The 13330-nt window shown below is 36.5% G+C and overlaps 1 long non-coding RNA gene across 1 annotated transcript; it reads left to right on the plus strand.

The window, feature by feature from the left end:
- Positions 1 to 9652: 9652 nt before the first annotated feature.
- On the plus strand, positions 9653 to 11677 carry LOC133805834 (uncharacterized). The gene is made up of 2 exons (XR_009879005.1): positions 9653 to 9893; positions 11448 to 11677. It is a non-coding gene; the product is annotated as an uncharacterized LOC133805834 (long non-coding RNA).
- The last annotated feature ends 1653 nt before the right edge of the window (positions 11678 to 13330 follow it).

Here is a 13330-nt window from a genome sequence, read left to right on the forward strand (position 1 = left end):
TAAGCGAGTTGTATGTGTTGACCTTGATTTTGGTCAACTGACTAGGAGTCAAAATACGCTTGACGTGGATGAATGCGTTGAAAAGAACGTGATGATGAAAATAATAAGAACACGATATTTTATAGTGGTTCGGCCCCAGGATCTGGTAATAACCTACGTCCACTTAGATTGTTATTGATGTGAGAGTCAAATGAGTGATCAAAGAACTAAGGTTCAATGAGTTTCACTAACCTCTAAAGAACAATACAATATCTCAGATAGAATTACTCTAGTCTCAAATAATTCGAAAGCCAAAAGTCCCTTCCTTGAGCTATCTTTCTCTATTTATAGGCTCAAGGGGGATTACATGAATTTGTTACAGATATTCTTTCCTAAATAATCGGATACTCAGGAGATCGTGGGAGTCAATTTCGGGATTTACAAAGATTTTTATTGAAACATCATGTTGCATGCAGAACCATCGACCAGACTGGTCGCAGGTAAGACTAGGCTGCCTACTGCTTATAATGTGCCTTCTGGTCGATATTCTAGCAGAGTTCCTCCAAATGTCAACCACGTGTCCAGGAATCACTTGCCACGTCATCTATGCCAGTTTTTTGGATAACATTTGCCCCCCAAGTTTATTTATTACGAGCAATAAATAAACTTTTGAGGAAACGACCCTTCGGTGACCCCGCCATACGTGTCAGAACCCTTCGTGTGTTCTTGGAAAAAGTAACCTACTCTTGTCTAATCATGACTTTTCGCTTCCCCAGTAATAATTCAACGGCTATCTCGCTTCCCCATACTTCGAAAAAGGGGAAACTGATGATTACTCCCTTTTAATGCCACAGACAAACTTATATATAACATCTCCGAAGTTCCCTTTTTATTTTTTACACACGCCATTACTCTTTCAAGAAACCCTAAAACCAGAGCTTCCATCTTCCTCCGGAGACCGTTCTTCTGCGTTTACAAGACTCAGCCCGAGAGTTCCTCGATCTCCGAAAACTCTTACCAATCTCCATGACCTTCTTCCTGGTAAGTCTCCGACCCTTTATGCTTCATATTCTTGTAATGCATGTTTCTGTATGTTGACTATTGAGTTTATCTGCTTCTGGGTTGAGATGCTTGTCAATAGAATGTCTTGTGGGTGAAAAAAGTTACGAGTTAGTTTGATAGTTGGGATCATACTTTTTAGGACGTAAAATCGAAGTAAAAATTTGATTTTTAGGCCAGCCGAAAAATAGGTTTTCCCCGCCCTAAGGGGAGTTGAAAAAGCTTCTACGAAAAACTTTTTGCTTTCACCCTTTGATCCGTTTTTCAAACTGTTCATGTGAATTTTTTTTAGCTTTTGTTAGAATGCTACTGTATACAAGCTTAACTTTTATACTCGAACAGCGTTATTCTAAAAAGTCTTAAAAATTCTCTATCCTCACCTCCCCATTCTTCTGTTTGCAGACTTTAATGCCAGATTTGTGGGGAGGTGAACGGCCCATCGACGACGATCTTCTTGCCCAGCTGCTCGAAGGCGAAGAACAACCGATTGACAGAATTCACGAGATCCCTTTCTCACGATCTTCTCCTAGACCTCGCCCATCTCCTCCTCAAATGGCTCGTTCTAAATCCTTAGGCAAGAAAAGACCTGACTCTGAAGATAGCCCAAACTCTCTTGCCCAGCCTGATTCACAGGCTAGGGTTCCTTCGACCAGTGGTCGAGAAAATCCTGCTCCCGACCCTAATATCCAAATCAGAGCCCGCCCTCGTCATCAAAATCTTCCTGATGTCGAGTGGTATCTCTCCCCGACCAGCCAAGTCACTCCTCGGATGCTTTCCAACTACCTTAGGAAGTATCCTCTCACAGGGGTCAATCTCAAGATTCCTGCTGCAGACCAAAGGGCTAACCTTCCCGGAGGTGTATATAGTGCTTGGTCTAGGTATCATATAGAGGCGGGGGCTACCCTCCCTCTACATCCTTTTTATCAGGGGGTGGCCGACTATTTTGGTGTCGCCCCCTTCCAAATTACTCCGAATGGATATAGACTGCTGGCCGCACTCTATATCCTGTACAAACTTAAAAAATGGCCAGAACCAACCCCCCATGAGGTCAATTATCTCTTCGACCTCAAGTCCAACCCTCAACAGTATGGGACGAGCTTCTTCCATCTTTGTCACCAGGAGACAAACCAGACGTTCCTGAGTGACACCACACACATATCCAACGTGAGGCAGTACAGCAAGGAGTACTTCCTTACTCCAAACATGACCAGCAACAACTTGGCCTTCGACCGAGGAGGTAAGTGCTGCTTTTACTGGTCGATACCTTTCATCAGCGAATTTTCCTTCATTTTTCTTAAAGTACACTTTGTCTTTCAGGCCCATGGTTACGTCCGACCCCAACACCAGACATGGTGTTGAGGTCCACCGCACTGGCCAGGATGACAAACGCAGAAAAAAGCGTCAAGTCCCTGGTTACTGATGAAAATTTGAGGCTATCTAGCCTCCTGGCTCCTCGCCACTGCCGAGGGGGTTCCCGAGCAGCAACCTCCTGCATCCCCTCTGCGAAGGAGGCCGATGGGGGTTACAATTAGGGAACCCACGGGCAATCCTTCCGCAGAAAGGCCTTCTGCACCCCAAGGCAAGGGGAAACAAAAGGCAATAGAATCTGTTGTGGACTTGGGGGAATCCTCCGATGAAAACGGTATAGTTATTTTGCTTTTAAATAGCTTGCCAATTCCCTGTCACTTGTTTGACGGGGAGGGCAACTTTACGTATGCTCCAAATCTAGGGCCAGACTTCTTCGTGCCAGATAGTGAGTGTTTGACTGATAGAGTCAATAGTATAGTGACCAGTAGTTGTAGTTCGGGTATTAAGCTTTGTGACCTCTTTTCTGTTTTATCAAGAGTTTTTATCTGCCTTTATCTTATCATTTGCATGTGTTCATTTGTACGCAGATATGGCCACTCCCAACGTCTTCGATTTATACTAGACTGAGGAGGAAGTTGAAGTTCCTCTGGTCGGCGAAAGACGTCCAGGAGGCATAACGGCGAATCGAGCCAAGGACCTCCTGCTAAGAAAAGTCGAATAGAAGATCGTCCCAAGGATGCGCTAACTGGGCAAACTTCTACCCAGCCTTCGGTTCCTGTCGAGAAGGAAACCCCGCCTGCTACGACAAACCCTCCACCTGCAGCCGCCAAAGAACAAACCCAGCGGGACAAAGCTCTTGGGACCAAACTCTCAAGCCGCGCCTTGCGAGCGGCCAAGGACCGCCTTGCACACATCATGAAGTACGATCATTGTAAGGATGCGATGACTGAGGTAGAGAAAATGGGGGTCGACCAAATTCTGAATAGGGCCCTAAATGAAATGTCCAGCGTAAGTGCTTCTTATCTCTTTGGCCTTAGTCTTTTATTCTTTGCAATAGGCTCTGACTTTATCCTTTGTCCACAGGCCTTGCTGACCGCAACTGTTGCTCGTACCCGTGCCCAAGCTACCATCGACCAGGCTCGGGCGAAGGCCATCAAGAGGTACCAGGCGAAAGCTGCTGAGGAGCTCCAGGCTGCAGAAGCAAGGCATGTGGGGGAGTTGGAGGCGGTCACCCAGCAGAGGGATGCTGCGGTGGCAAAGCTGGCGGAGGTCGAAGCCTCGAAGGCAGCTTTGAGGAAGTAGAGGGAGGAGTACCAGGAGGCCAGCCGAGTCCAATATCACGAATGCAAGAGACTCAAAGAGGAGAATCTTGCCAAGGATAAGGCCACGGCTGATCTTGAGGGCCAAATAGAACAGCTGAAGCGTACCAATGCCAAAGATCTGGAAAGGTACAAGAATGCGACGCTCCGGTGCTTTTACGACTTCTGGAAACACAACCAGGGCGCCAACTTTGACTACCTTTCAGAAGATGTTAGAAATGCTGAGCTGGCCCGTTGCACTGCTCAATTGGCTGAAGAAGAGGAAAGAGCAAGGATCCCTGCTTCCCCAAGCATCCAGCCGGCCGCTGGCGCAAAGGAAGGAGGAGTTGTTGAGGATGAGGCCAACCAGACTGCTGAGCAAGACCCTCCTGCTCCTACTGCTCCTTAAACTTATTTCCTTTTTATTTTTCTTCAATTACACGACCCACGGGTCGTGATGTAAAGACTATATATCTTTTTTGAATTTGCTGCATGGGCAGCAAACTTTCCTCTTATTCGAACAATTACATCCAAGCAGTGATGCTTGTGGTGTAAAAGATTGCATTATAATGTTATAATATTTTCATTTACTATAACATCTGTCCGTATGACCGAACTTAGCATAGTACTTTGGTTTGATTTAACAAAATATGAATTTTGAAAAATACTCTAAGTACCTTAGCATGCTTTCACTTATTTTGTTCATGTGTTTACATACCTCATGGTACGCTTTGCTATCGATGTGCCTTATATGCCCCCCAAGTGATCGAGGAGCTTTAGGTCCTGGGTCACTTGCCTTGACCACGACCTGTTCGAACATTTCTGCTCGGTAGGAAACGTAATACATGTAATACAGCAAAACAACACACGTAATGAACAAATACTTGTAAAAATAAATTTACAAAGGTTGTCAAGAATGACTGGCTGCGCACAGTCCCTTATAATCTCGTATTAAAAATGGACTAAACATGTCTTTACGAATGATCCTAAAAAAAGATCTTACATATATAAGCGATTAGCCATACAACGTGGCTAACCCTTTTTGCGAAACTTGTAAAAAGTAAAATTTAATACAAGCCAGTCCTTTAAAAAGGACTGTTTACTGATAATACTTGCGCAGGTGTTCTCCATTCCAATAACGTGGAACAAGATCACCGTTTAGGCGTGCAAGTTTGTAGGTGCCCAGATGAAGGACTTCTTCAATCTGGTAAGGTCCTTCCCAATTGGGTCCGAGTACTCCAGCAGTGGGGTCACGGGTATTTAAGAAAACTCGTCGTAGCACCAAGTCACCGACGTTGAATTTTCTTTCTTTTACTTTTGAGTTAAAGTACCGGGCGACCTTTTGCTGGTACGCAGCAACTCGGAGTTGGGCTTTCTCCCATATCTCGTCAATTGAGTCTAGGGACTCCATCATCAGTTGACTTTTTTGGTCCTGGTCGTATGTTATGCGTCGATGTGAGGGGGGATCTAACTCGACAGGTAACATAGCCTCATATCCGTAGGCTAAGGAAAATGGGGTATGACCTGTCGCTGTTCGGTGAGACGTTCTATACGACCAGAGGACTTCAGGCAGCTGCTCTGGCCATGCTCCTTTAGCGTCTTCAAGCCTCTTTTTTAGGATGTCCTTAAGAGTTTTATTCACGGCCTCGACCTGCCCGTTTGCCTGGGGATGCACAATTGAAGAAAAGCTTTTAATAACTCCGTGCCTTTCGCAGAAGTCGGTGAATAAGTCACTGTCAAATTGGGTTCCGTTTTCTGAAACTATCTTTCGGGGCAAACCATACCGGCAAACAATGTTCTTGATGACAAAGTCAAGAACTTTCTTGGTCGTTATGGTAGCGAGTGGTTCAGCTTCGGCCCATTTGGTGAAGTAATCAACTGCCACGACTGCATACTTTACTCCGCTCTTTCCCATTGGCAGGGATTCTGTACTGATACTAGTTTTATACATTTAAGGTACCTTTCCATTTACATGGTCCTCATGGTGTTTTGCGGCATCTGAAATACCTCATTGAGACAAAAGGATCAACAGTGGTCTGTGTTGCTGAGGGAGCAGGGCAGGTTAGTCATAGTATAACATCAATTTTTCACTAGTTGAAACATGATCAACTGATTGGAACTAGTATATTTTTTTTCCTTCTGGATCTAAATATTATGAAACCCCTACAAAAATAAAATGCAAGCCATATGTTGAGATTCAACTAGCTAAAAAGAAACAACAAATTGATGTTTATCTTTCTAACACTACTATAAAATACCCTTTATGGGACACTTTTTTAGGACACGCACATAAATGCAAGTCCTTAAAAATATTTATGAAGTTTTTAGGACACTCATTGAAAGTCCTGAAAAAACGCAATTTAGGACTCGCAATGAGTGTCCTAAAAGAAAATGCGAGTCCTAAAAAATCTGGGCTATAAAAATAAGTGTTTTACTTAATGTTTTTAAGGACTTGCTTTGGGAGTATTTAATACTCTTTTAGGACTCGCAATGAGTGTCCTAAAAGAATCTGCGAGTCCTAAAAAATCTGGGCTAAAAAAAAGTGTCTTACTTAATATTTTTAAGGACTTGCTTTGAGAGTCCTTGATACTCTTTTAGGACTCGCAATGAGTGTCCTAAAAGAGTCTGCGAGTCCTAAAAAATCTGAGCTAAAAAATAAGTATTTCACTTAAAAAATTTAAGGACGTGCTTTGGGAGTCTTAATATTCTAGCAAGTTCTAAAAAAGTATTAAGGACTCTCCAAACAAGTCCTTAATTATTTTGAAGTAAAAAGCATTAAAAAAACTATGACTTTTTCGAAATTATAAGGTTAAAATACACAAAATAGAAAACTCATAAGCCATTTGGGGATTTATTCATCACACGATCTAGGGCTGCTGGGTGGTGAACAGCGGCTCGGCGGCAACTGGGTGAACGACGATGGTGACGGTGGTGAACGCCTCCAGCAAGCGTGGGTTCTCGGCTCCAGCACTCTCGGCGGTGGTGCGGGTTCTCGGCTCCATCACTCTCGGCGGCGACGTGCTTCTCAGCGTGGGTCTCTGCTGGTTGCTGGTTACTGGTTCACGATTCCAGCAGGTTACTTTGTTTTTTTATTTTATTTTTAAATTTTTTTTTGCTTATATAAATATATATATGTAGCTATTTATATGGGTTTTAATTTAATTTTGTTTTTATTTAAACCTGTTCTTCTTCTTCTTTGTTTGGATTCTGGGTAAATGATGAAAAATGTAAGATGAAAATGCTCACAAAATATCAACTCAAAACACAAGTACTTACTTTTTTTATAGTTGTCTGAACATCAGTTTCATCAGAATGTACATTTTGGTCCTTTTGTAGATGATGAATTTACTCTCTCTCTCTCTCTCTCTTGAATATTTTTATTCATTACAATCCCTTTTTCCCCCCTGCACAATGAGCAAAGGAGCTTTTGTTTAATTGATGACACAAATAATCTGGTGCCATTTACTTGGTTAAAGTTTTTTGTAGTGAGGCTAATCATGCTTGTGTTGTTTCAGGTTCGTTGCCTGAAAGAATTTGGGGTTACCAAGGGAGAATTGACTCGCTATTTGGATGCACTTTTGAAAGATAGTGAACATCTGGCAGCTACGATTGATAATGTGTCATCCGTAGATAATTTGGATTTCATTATGGAGAGTGTCGCATTGGGCCATACAGTAATGGACCAGAGGCAAGGACATGAGAGTTTGGTCACTGTTGCTGGAACAATTAAACTTGAGGAGGTAACAACTTTACTATACAAGACTAGTTCTGTCTTTAGAATATGTACTGTGTTGAGCTTGATGATCTTCTGTAAGAACTTAGCTCTTCATTCAAATAATAATATTAAATTAAATGGCAGTCTTGTTGAGGTAGTGTGGTTATATAGCTTTATGGTGAAGTTTTATTCATCTTTGGGTGTGTTGTGCTTTTGTGCAAAAAATTAAGCAGTTATCTTAGTTTTGGTCATTTGGTTAACTGGTGAACTAAAGTGTTTTTTTTTTACCGTCTGTGCAGCCTCTTAGTATATATTTATTGATCTTTTATTCTCAGTTACCCTCATTTTTCACTAGCATGTTATCTTTAATTATTTTCTTGTATAGGTAAATTCTATTGGGACAACTCAAAACACATTTTTTTTTTAGTGATTTACAATAAATAAAAACATGTACTTTTTGTATTCTTTAAAAAAATTTGGCTGATGATTTTTTTTTTCTCTGTGGTTGAAATTTATGATTTTTAGCAAGATTTAAGACATACAATGAAACACACATATAATATGTGCAAGGGTATTTATATTTATTTGAAAGAAATACTTTTTACTTGAGTTTTAATCTTTATTTACTTCTTCCAAATTAGGAGTTGGGACACAAAATCTAGTTGTTTATCTTTATTTAGTTTCAATCTCTTGGGTTAACCTGACTGTGATGGTTGGCTTTTTTTGTAATCTACCTATTGGTCCATTCAATTACTATGTTATGTTGTTCATTTTGGTCAATTTTAGTGTTATGCTCCAACCAATTTATTGCTTGAAATATTAGAGTGTTCTTATTAGGTAGTACTAGTATAATCTTTTTCTTACCTTAAGCTAATTGAAATTATTTGACTTGCCTACTTTTTAGTGTTTCATGTAATAAACCTTCATGGATTAGATTGGTTTAATCTATCTAGTAATTATAAATCAAATGAGCTCAAAAACATAACAAGAAGGAAGAAAGGGAACAAGAACACAACACACCAAGATTTACTTAATTCGGTCAGATTGTATGTGGTATTTCCCTTTGCCTAATCCACTAATCTCACATAGTACAAGATGAACTAGGCTCTCATTACAATTATAAAACACTCAATGTCTTCCTAGTAGAAACCTTAATGTTCTCTCAACACTCTTGAAAACCAGTAATCGAACTCAAATATAGGTGTTTCTACTAATAAAATGATATCATTTCAATTACAAAGTGTATCTTTTTCTTATTTCAATTACTAAGTTATAATATTATAATTTCATATTTTAATATAGGGTAATAATTTCATATTATAGTATAGGGTAATTATATAATTTAAAGTTTTAATATACAAATAAATATACTTTTGATTTAAAAACTTAAAATATGATTAAAAAAATAAAAACCAATACACATGTGCAATTTTCTAATTACAACTTAAATAAATGAGTGTTTCCTAATATTTCTTCATTTAAAATTTATAGGTTATCTTTTTCAAATAAAAAAAAACTATTTGTTATTTTATTGATACTTTAAGTAACTTAAAAGAGCTTCCAAAATTTTAAACACTTTAAATGAACTAGATTGGTCTGCTGATTCGTGGTTTAATATTCTGTGGTTGACCTTTATTATATACTTACGCTGACAAGTTCTTAATATTGGATTGGTAACTAATTGCAAGAGGTGTGTTGTATTTGATTTAGTTTTAAAAAAAAATCAATATTTTACAATTTTGAATGATAACTGTATTACTTTAGTGGAGTTTGAATATCTTAGATATTCATCCGTAGTGAAGTAGGTTATGGGAATTCTGTGTGCTACGGTGATAACGGAAGATTGAGAACTTTCATGTCTTAGTGAAGTAGGTTCTGATAATTTTGTGTGTTGCGGTGATATATGGATGAAAACCTGTGTGCTTTTTGATTTGTTTGACATGTTGGTGTTGATTGTGATAGATGGCTAGGCTAGTAAATTAGGGGATAAGCTGTCCAATTTTCTATAGATTTTTTTGTACTTAATTTTGTGTGGAAATATGAAACGGCAGGGTGATGATGTTTGTTGACCCTGTTAGTGGAAGCTAGCTCTACCTCTAGCGTCTTAATTCAATCAAGAGTAATGCAACTAAACAATTACAGAATAAAAATAAAAAGTAGCTATGCACCACGTAAAGAATCCAATACCTTTCTTCACCCACCACTGTTGGTTTATATGATAAACCAAGATCCTGATAATTAATTCTTCACTTGCTAATTATGATAAATTCAAAGAACAACCCTAATATTTTTTTTAATAAAGTAAAAGGCAATTTGATAATAAATGAATGAGAATCTGCTTTGATTAATTTCATTCATCAAATTGTGTCCTCTTACTTTCCTAGTAAGATGTAATTAAGATTTTGTCTGGAATGATATTTAAGTTGAACCCAAAAATTATTTTGTTGAGTTTTGTTTACCAAGTGCAAGGGAAGAATAAGAGAGCAACAGTAGGTCCTCTGCCTGGTGTTACTCAAGATATCGCTGGTTTCAAGGTGAAGTAGTTTTTGTGTTTGATTTCCTTTCTATTGTCAAGAAAAATTGAGGGTGCATAAACATGCTTTACTCTTAGGATTCATGTTTAGGTTATATGCATTTTAAGATATTTATATCTCCTAATGAAAAGTTTTAGATTCTAGTTCCTTGAATTTTATTCAAAACTATTTTGTTTTTTGGGTACAAATTGTTCATCAGCCTAGCATATATGTACTGGACACTCCTTATTTGGTCATATTGCTTTAATTGGACATTCAACATGGATGAGGTTTTCATTACATGTAATCCTATTATGGTGATCTACAAAGGACATATATATAATTACACTAATCTAGAATTTCCTACCTTATTTATGTGTGGCTTGGCTGTAGGACCTAGTATCAAAAGAATCTAGGATAAGTTTTATTGGGGCATGCACTGTTTGTGTTAATATGCAGTTGATTATAATCACTGGCTTTTTCATGTACCACCTATAAATATTATCTATTTAGTTATTTATTGTTTGATAATATACATTTATTTGGATTCAAGGTAGCCATTAGGGGAATTTAATTATGTATTATTTTAGTTTTAGTTGCAGAGTGATAAATTTGAATTTTCTTTTGATCTAGATTTCATTTTATTTTTTTTAGTTGTCCCCTATTACAAGCCTTAGACAAACTCTTAGCAGCAAAAACTAAGCCCTAACCGAATGGCAATGTTGTAAGTAGCCAAACTCACTTTACAATACTCAAAAAGCCCCTAGGAGACTTAAGCATCCCCTGAGCATGGTAATACAATATAACATGTTACACTCTCTTCCTATTGTGCCTTACATAAGTAAAATGAATGGGAACCTTCTCATATTTATTTAGAATCTTCACTGTATTGTTTTGAAATTCTTTAAAATACTGGGAGTGTTGTTTTCATAAACAATCTTTTTGAAAGTTTGGAATGTTGATTAATTATATTTGCCATGGCAACAAGTTTTATGCTTTTGTTTAGTGAACCTTTTATTTGTCTAAACATCAGTATTTGTTATTCTTTTTCTATAATTTGTAATCCATGTTTTGATGTTATTTGTTAAGATTGATTTGGCTTGCGTGAGGAATAACAACAGGTTTAGCTTTTGCATGAATCTCCTTAGTTGACATTTTGATTTTTCAATTGCATCAAAGATTTCAAATTACTTCTAATCAATTTACATGCATTTGATGAATCCTCTTGGATTAGTTCTTTTTGTTATTGTTTTTCTTTAATCTATTAAATTAAACGTGAGCATTTGATGATGTACTTATTTTATGCTGAAATTTTTTTATTTTTTATAATGTTGATAATAATGTTTAGGTGACATGTTGGCTTTTCTCTTTTTCTTCTATTTTCAGTGCAAGATGTGTATTTTACTATGTTTTAATTTTCATGTAATATGTTTTTTTTTGTAACCTATTTTTTTGTTAAATTTTCATGTAGTATATTTCTGTTAATTGATGTTGAGCTTTGCTTAGTCAGATTATGCATTTCTTTTGAAAAGTTTGATGAAGCTAATAATTAAAGAACTTTTTTACAATGTGCAGGTCTATATTGAGATGCATTTCTTTAGCGCAATACTAGACAACAATGATAGTTGAAGCTTTTAGAATCAAAATTATATTTCACTAACTTTGTATACATTTCTTGTTTAATATTTGGTGATGGTAGAATTTGACTATAGTATAAACTATCATGTAATATGATTTTGTAAGTCGAGAAGACTAAATACTGGAATGATATTTTTGAGTAATTAATAAAAAATTATTTTGTTGTATTTTCTTTTGATATTTTAGAAATCTAACATATATAATACATTTTGGACACTCAAAGAGATATATTTTTTCTAAATCAAAATGAAAATTGTAGCTCCATTTTTTTAAAAAAAAATTACTTTTAAGGGCATGCAAAGTGAGTCCTAAAAAATTACTTAAAGCACTCAACCAGATTTTTTAGGACTCGCAATGGGAGTCCTAAAAACTTAATTAAAGACACTCAACCAGATTTTTTAGGACTCGCACCAGATTTTTTAGGACTCGCAAATGTTCTTTTAGGACTCGCAATGCGAGTCCTCAAAACTTAATTAAAGGCATTCAACCAGATTTTTTAGGACTCGCAACGTGAGTCCTAAAAAACCTTAGTTTTTAAGGCTCTCAAATAGAGGACTCGCGCCCCGCAAGTCCTAAAAACTTTTTTAGGACTCGCAATACTAGTCCTAAAAATCCTTTTTTGTAGTAGTGTAAGGATCTAAGTTAGGTATGTTACATCAATGGTTTTGAAGATACAGTTGGATGATTAAATTTTGATAGCATGTTGAGTGTTTTGTTATGATTGGCCTGGGAATAGTGACTGTTTTTAGTTTAACACATTTTTGCTTGTTAACTTGTTTTTCCAGCTTACTAATAGTTGTTCAAATATTGCCTTTCATATTTTGGAAAAGGCCTAAAGCAACAATTGTTTCAGATATATGATGTGGTTAGGCCAAAGAAGCATGAGATTGAGAATTTGTGAAACCACATTCTACATATCCTATATATAAATTTAAGCCCAGTCCAATGCTGCTAAATTACTCCTTCTTTCCCCTTGTTGAATCTATTTATATACATAGTGTAATCTTTTAAGAGTTTTTGACATATAGAGCACTCAATTCTAAAGTTCACTCTTACAACAGTCTAGAGGAATTCCATTAGGAATATATGTGAAGTTGTATTATTTTGCATAACTTTTTTTTTTGTAGCATAGTTTCTTGAAGTATTTTTAAAAAAAGACTTTTGTGGCTGCTTATTTCCTTGGCAGAAACTGTGAAGCTCTATGAAACAGTTGGAATGGGAAATGGAGAGAACGAGCCAAAGCAAGAGTGAGAGTTGGAGGATGTTATAGTAGACAATACTCTCCAAGTTTCTTGTTATAGTAACTTTTCAATATGTTGAATATTTAAGAATACTTGAATACTTAAAGAACATTTTGTTGACAGTTTGAATATTTTAAACTAATTTGTGGATTGTTAATACAATGTTGAATGTTTTTACTTTTTGTTATTTGAAAATCAAGTTTATTTGATGATGTTAGTATATATTAGAAAGCTAATTTTAATTATATAAATAAAAAATAAAAATATAATAGAATAAATTAGTGTTATATAAATGAATATATAATGAGAATTTAAACTTATCTAATTATTAAAATAATACAAAAAATGAGTTATAATATCTATTACAATAACATTTTTTATAAGTAAAGAATTTTGTTATGCATACTTCATTATATAACACAAATGATGTGTTATACTAAAGTGTAGTATAACACAAAAAAAGTGTTATACTAAAGTGTAGTATAACACAAATTTATAAGTATTGAAATGTGTTATATAATCGACTATAAATAACATAATTAAACAATTATCTATATATTAAAATAACACAGAAAGTGT

This window comes from Humulus lupulus, chromosome X, assembly GCF_963169125.1.
Source record: "Humulus lupulus chromosome X, drHumLupu1.1, whole genome shotgun sequence".
Taxonomy (NCBI): domain Eukaryota; kingdom Viridiplantae; phylum Streptophyta; class Magnoliopsida; order Rosales; family Cannabaceae; genus Humulus; species Humulus lupulus.